This window comes from Mya arenaria, chromosome 17 (assembly GCF_026914265.1).
Source record: "Mya arenaria isolate MELC-2E11 chromosome 17, ASM2691426v1".
Taxonomy (NCBI): Eukaryota; Metazoa; Mollusca; class Bivalvia; order Myida; family Myidae; genus Mya; species Mya arenaria.
Genome location: NC_069138.1, coordinates 49,807,204 through 49,814,616, shown reverse-complemented (window position 1 = coordinate 49,814,616; position 7,413 = coordinate 49,807,204). Strand labels below are relative to the sequence as shown.

The 7,413-nt window shown below is 34.6% G+C and overlaps 1 pseudogene; it reads right to left on the bottom strand.

The window, feature by feature from the left end:
• Positions 1 to 1,801: 1,801 nt before the first annotated feature.
• Positions 1,802 to 6,947, bottom strand: LOC128223581 (uncharacterized; annotated as a pseudogene).
• Positions 6,948 to 7,413: the final 466 nt, after the last annotated feature.

Below are 7,413 nucleotides of genomic sequence, written 5' to 3'. Positions count from 1 at the left end.
ACAGGAACACAAATGTATGAACCAAGGGTATTCTCAATTTTCAACTTCATATCTATACTGAAAAATACCTTCTTATCTTAGATTTTATGACTTATACTCAAACATTGGCCGAACCAAGAAAATGTTAGTGAAACTGCACGTTCTATATTTAATGTCATATTCCGACTTCAGATAATAGACTGTTGTAACATTCTGTCTGTGCACTATGCTTCAAAAACCTAACAATGACTAGCAATCGGAGCACGCTCAGAATGGGCAAAACTCAAATGCGAGTATACATAAGGTTACACACTAGCATACCTTGGATTCATGTTACCAGTGTTTTGATCTTGGTCCATTTTCATCAAGTTTCTTAGTGATTTTTTATTCTTAGTAGAAAAAAATACACTTTTATTTGTCTATAAATACTATCCTTTTTTGAACGAAAGTATGTGTATGCATTTGTTATTTTGATATTTTCATGGTTTAATATTTTAATACTTTTAGTGAACATTTTGAAAATCATTATTAGTTTTCATTTAATTCAATTTCAGTAAGGAACTTGATGAATATGGCTCCTGCATCCATTTGTATGATAACTGATGTCAAATTATGATTAAAGTATATCTGATGTATGTAACTAGTGTAAAAAATATATGTCACAAATCAACAATCTTGTAAAGTCTCAACCAAGATCTTGTGTGTTGGGACTCCACCAGGGGAACTTCCTGATGTCCACACATAACTTGCAACGCTCTGGTTTCGTCCCAAGAAACATACTTGAGAGTGATTCATATCAGTTTTAGCTGTCTTTCAGATTGTTCTGAATTATTTAAATTCCACTTTTCAATGACCACTCTTGTGATATCATTTTTGTATGTGACACTTAAAAATGATTTCAATAAATGAGCAATGTACAGATTTAAACATTCACAATTGCCATTGCATATGCAGATAAAAAAGTTAGCATTTTCTCTAGTCATTTAATGCTTTATTTTAAGTGCAATGTAATTCAGTTAAAGTTTGCACTCTTCATGTACAGCTCTTTTGAAGTGTTGCATTTAATACATTTCAATTCATGGTGTCAGGAAATAAATCTGTTCTTGAAATATTTCATAGTTATTGTAATTGTACAGTACATATATATCCGTTGTTTTTGTAATTGACTGATTTGTCAACTTTTTTCATTGTTTTTGTCTCACATCAGCTGATTTTTTAATCAGTGTTTTTAAATCAGTCATAAGATACTAGTAACTACACAAACTACACAATAGAACAGATCTGAATTATTTAGAAAACTTCAGATTTTTTTCTTGAAGCATTAGTTTCTAGGCATTACACATCCACTTTCAAGTTTCAAGTTTTCATGATGTTAAAAATGTGATGTGATATTTAATCAGCAGTAATATATCACATTTGTTCATACATTAAACCAAATTTGGGTTTTTTCAGGCATAACAAATGAAGATGATCGAAACAGTAAATATTTGAGAGTGCAGCTTTAAGTTGCCAAGAAATTGTTTATTTTTCATAGAGTACAAAGAAATTCAAAAGAATGTGAAAAGCACATGATGGACACCTTTAAGAGAACAAAGTGCTACTGAGCTAACCAGACTGTATAATTGAAAAATGTTCCTAACCTGAACCCCAAGGTCCTTGTGTGCTTAGGTTGCCTTGCTAATAGCTTAAACGGTGTACAACACATTCACCGTCCATCTTGATGCTATGTTACAAGCAGGTTAGCATGCATCAGAGGATGGTTAAAAGCTAATGGGTACATAGACACTGTTGGCATGCTGTGGCTGCTGCTGATTAGGAACAACTAAGAGTCTTTTTTTAAGTTGAAACGGCTCAAGTGTTCTTCAACAATATCCATTTTGCACCGCTTTTGTTTCCCATCTGCCATCGGTTGTGGCCTCTTTCGTTCCTCCTCCAGTTTATTCCTTTCCAGCCTTGCTTTTTCATGTGTTTCTCTAGTTTGTCGTAATTTCAGCAAGGCTGCCAAAAGCGTTGACACATAATCTGGAAGAACAAAAGTCAATTAAAAGATGTTTCGATTTCACTTGGGTGGAAATATATAATCATCAATACTTTACGTTGTTATTGAAATCAGGACAAAAAGTTTTGGCAGTAAAAGTATTACAAAAAGCTGAAATGAAAATATAATTCAAGGGCTAAGGAAAAAGGCTGTAATATTGCATTCTAAATCTGTATTGATTTACAACAGTCCTGCACTAAAATTAATTGTGTACCATATGTCTGCTTTTCTTTCACCGCACTTGCCACGCCATCCTGTTTCCTTCCTTTGGGAAAACTAATTTTGAACATTTGTCGCCCATCTTTAGTCTTTTGCTGTGCTCTGCTGGAGTTTTCATTCCAATGCATGGCAGCAATCAGCATCCTGTTATATTCGAATGTACACTATAACTACCAAAATAACTCAGGTTTTCGGTTGCTTATATGTGCAAGTACACCATATTTGAATATGTTTACTTGTCATGTATTGATTCTATCTTAGACCGAACATTACCTGAGTCATATGTCCAATTGATTGTAATCTATAAATTTACCTGACTTCCATTTGTGCATGGTGGAAATGGAGATTCTTGGTGGCAAAACCACAAACAAGGCTATGGAATCCTTCCAGACCAGATGTCTGCCCTTCTGGAGAAAGTTTCTGGATGTCTTTTAAGAGGGCCTTCCTGAGGACGATCTATTCAATCTCATGATGTGGCTTATAACCTAAAAACAGTTGATATCTTCTGATAAAGAACCAAAGTATACAACATTCAAATTAAAGCAAAACTCTGAAATAATTATTGATAAGAATGCAGATGGGAAAATGGAAAGGTTTATAAGCTTCCCTGTACTTTCATGCACACTTAAGCATGGTTTTATTTGACTTAAGACTCAACATGCAGAGAAATTATAACAAGAGCTGTCACAGAGACGTACTTTCATGCACACTTAAGCATCTTTTTATTTGACTAAAGACTCAACATGCACAGAAATGATAACAAGAGCTGTCACAGAGACAGCACGCTCGACTATTCAGCCGCTTTTCGGTGTATGGATTGAAAGGTTTTGGCGAAACATGCATGGATCACTGTTAGATTAGATTTCGATGCAATACATGATGTGCTGAGATATTTACATAAATTGAATTGGGAAATATTTGAGGTGGTACACAAACTTTTAACTTAAATTTGTAGTCGAAAAAGGGGCATAATATTGTCAAAATGCTTGATTGAGTTACCTCCACCTGTGTAGAGGTTGGGGACATGATGGTGAACATGTGTGTAAAGTTTCAAAGCCATATGTCAATGGACTTGAGGTGGTACGCAAACTTTAACATAAGTGGTTATGACGACGCCGACGTGAGTAGGATAGCTCTCCTTATTCTCCAAAAATGTTGAGCTAAAAATTGAGTGTGACCTTGACCTTTAACTAAGACATAGTTAACAATTAACTATTAACTTTAACTTTTTACTTACTAAGGCATAGTGTCTTGTCATTGTGAAAAATCGTTCCAAATAAGAAGATTACAAGGAATTTGGCCAATGATAACCAATGTTTGACATTGATGCCATCACACCTACAGATAATGGCTATTTCAAGCAACTAATTTTCCATTCATTGGGAACACTGTGAAAGGTAAATTAGTATTTATATATGATTCCAGTATTACCTTTCTTCACCCAGTTTCGGTCCACAGGCCCATGTAGACATGTAGGGAATAGTTCATTGTGACCTAAAGGTGTGCAAAGTACAATGTCATAGGTCTAACGGTATACAGCAATGTTTTAATTTAGTGCATTTTCTTTCTTGATTATTAGCTTAACCTGCAAAGAACAAACTTAATTTCTTTGTGAAATATATATTGATTATGTCCAGCAGAGAGGCGATAAAGGATTGAATATTTTTATATATTGCTTATTTCCAGTTAAAGTGATTTATCATGACTTTTTATCAACAAGTAATAGTAAAATTTTAGTCTCCACATACCTTCATGGATATTTGATACATGGTTTAAGATGGAAACCCATTTAGCCTGGACAAGCGGCCCATTTCCAGCACTGCTTGCAGCACACCAGTACAAGTGGTTGCTAATCGACCTCGCCCACATCTTAAGCTTCTCACAACCCTTCTTCCTTCCAGCAGCTTCCAGCTTCTTATTCACACCTGTAATAGTGCATAACTTCAGCTAATGACAGCAGTATATAAATACCCGGTAAGCACATACTAAAATTTGTCTTGAATAATGATGTGTTATTGAGGGACTGTGAGTTTTACAAAACTGTAGGAAAAACTATGACATCAATATAAGTATGTATGTTAAAATATACACACAGAATCTCGATGAGAAACATTTAATTTCAATATAAACTACCAATCGTCAGAATATGCCTATTTCACTTCTGGTCTAGAGCAAAATATTAATTTATGTCCTACCTTTAGCTACATGCCATACATCAAACCAGTGGTTAATGGCCGGCTCTTCCTCACGCAAGTACTTTTTAATCGAGGAGTGCCTGTCCGTGATAATGTTTTGTACATTCACATCTGCCAACTGCAATACATATCCCATAACAAATATTAACAGGCCATGTTTAATATGTCTTTCAACAAGTTTGATAATTACACAAATATGCTTTTCTTGAAAAAACAAAGATCTACTTTGTGAAATTTATTGGCTATTCCTTTATGCACACTTATGCTCCATTTCCAAACTAATACTCGTCAGCAGAAAGATTATATAGTTCTGAATTGTACGTTAGGTGTAATATGGACATATAACAAGTGTTTGTGGATGTATGAAAGCATGCATTTACTTATTTCCTAATAAGCACATCTGCACTTGATAAATGCATTCCTTACTGAAAATCTATAGAGGCTCATTGTGTGATTCAGTGTAAGCTTGTAAAATATAACACCAAGTGAGCACCAAAATTCATTTTGAAAATCTGAATCATTCAAATATCAATTTCATTAAACTAATGAATTTCTATAAACCAACAGAGAGCATGTTATAATACCTTTACCTTCATAGTAGCCAAGCATCTTTTCAATCCTTCAAGCTCCATACAGTAGGAATTCTTAACCTCATTGCTCTGGAAAGCAATAAAGAACTGCATAATCTGGCAATATTGGAGTATACTATATGAACACTGATATTATTAATTAAGCATCAAAAATAATACTTCTGGTTCAGTTCACTTGACCCAATCTACATATAAGGTGCATACTACCGGTTTTATAATCCATTGTTAAGAAATCTATCATAATAATACAGAACCAAATTTAAATTTCAACCTATCCCATCCGTTTTTGGACAATGTGTACCCTTAACCATACTTTTTTTTATTTCGCCTTATTCAAACATTATTTAATGCCACAAATAATGAACTAATTAAAAAAAAAATTGACACTGTCAAATAACACAAGACAAGCTGAATTAAATGACAGTGTATGAAATAGTAATGTATTTTTACCATACCACCACAACTTTTCAACAAGGCAAAACTTCAATCTCAATGGTTTGACAAAATTTTGCATAAATATCTGCAAACCAGTGATAAAGAACTGATAAAAAATCAGATGGCAGATTTTTAAATGTTCGCTCCAAAATAGTCGTCGCATGCAGTTTCCTTAAACCATAAAACATTAACTTTGGAATGGAAATATGAAAGTCTGGAAAGAACAGTGTATTTGTGTGAACTGTGCACCAGATGATCAATTTGAAAGAAAAAAAAAAAATTGTCGAAAACTGACATAAACTTGTTATTAATGTGTACAATGCATTTAAACTTTCTAACTTAAATACCTAATAATTTGCAATTTATTTAATTTAAGCACTTATTTCTTATTTTTTCCATTAAAAATATTACTGGGTATGTCTACCTAGTAGAAATAATTCCTTAAATGCGTGATTGGCAAGTCGATGTTATCACAAGATATTAACCAAGTTAGGTATATAGCTTAAATATACAACTCATTTGGAGAAACCCTTTATAGCACAGTGGATACGACACTGAACTGCAATTTAGGTGACACGGGTTCGAACCCTGTCTACGACAATATATTTTTTTTACATTTTGGTACATTTTTTCACAATTATGATATTAAAGTGTAACACATTCTATTAAATAATTGTCCCAATATTTGTTGCAGAAAAAAACTTTTTTAGGTGCCAATCTGGTGTACAGTCCCTTTAAAGGTTTATATATATATACAACCTCAACTAAGTACCTGGAGTAGTTTGGTGTCTAGAATTAGGTTTGATTCAACATCCAGCAGTGTGTAGGATAAGTATTTGGCAGTGTGACCTGGGGAACAACATCGCCCATCAGCAGCAACTGAAACCACCCTTCTACTTGTCCGTACCTCCTCCAATATGCATGACTGCTTATCCTGGTAATGTACACCAAAATTATTCTCAACTTTGTCACAAAGCGCACATTGTAAGTGTAAATAGTTTGTATATTTGCTTTTTCAATCAATGTGAAGCAAATAACTTATTACAATAAAATAAATTAATGATGAAGAAACATTTCCGTGGAAAATATTATGAAATCAGCCAAATGGTTAATCTGTTATATCAAAAGGTAATGTTTGAACAACATCATCTCTGACACATAGGCTTTGGCAGTCTTTGGATCATTTTATCTCAACAAATAGGCCAGTTTGAACTGATTGTAATTAAAACTAACCTTCCAAACTTCCAACACAGTGGGAACCAAATACAACTGTTGGAAGTTATAAAACTGTCTGTCAGTAAAGCATGTTAGGTTCATGAAACCTAACATTTTAATGACCTTCGAGGGACTTTCACCGGAAAAAAGGATGGCTCCACTGAGGAGGAGATTCCCAGCAGGCATTCGTCCACACATTTTCTGGGAATACCACACTTTTGTATATTCACATGCATGACATATTATCTTCACAATAAGCCCAGTCCCTATTGCACATTTCTGTATGTTTGTACACATACCACATGATGTACATGTTGTGAGTAGTTCATTCAAGCATGATTCATTGACAATGAACTTTGCCTCTTCATGTTCAGAACATGGCATATTGGCGGCTGAAGGAGGGCTGTCAGGAGCCCAGTCACTGTCACTGTCATCCAAAGTGTACAGTGACCCAGGTGTACTAATGCAGTCATGATCCGTCTGTACACCCATATCCTGTGTGGTTATTTCCGTTCCAACACCTTTTGTTTCATAGCTTGTGGAACACTAAAAAAATAGGAAATTAATTAAGTTATCAAAATTGCATTGTAATGTGCTACAGCACATGCCCCAGTAAAAGTCAGCACACGTTTTAACTTGCAACAGCTATTTCAATAGTAAGACAAACCAGTGGTGTATCAATGCACCATTCAATTGTAAACACGCCCCCCCCCCCCCCCCCCCCCCCCCCCCCCCCCCCCCC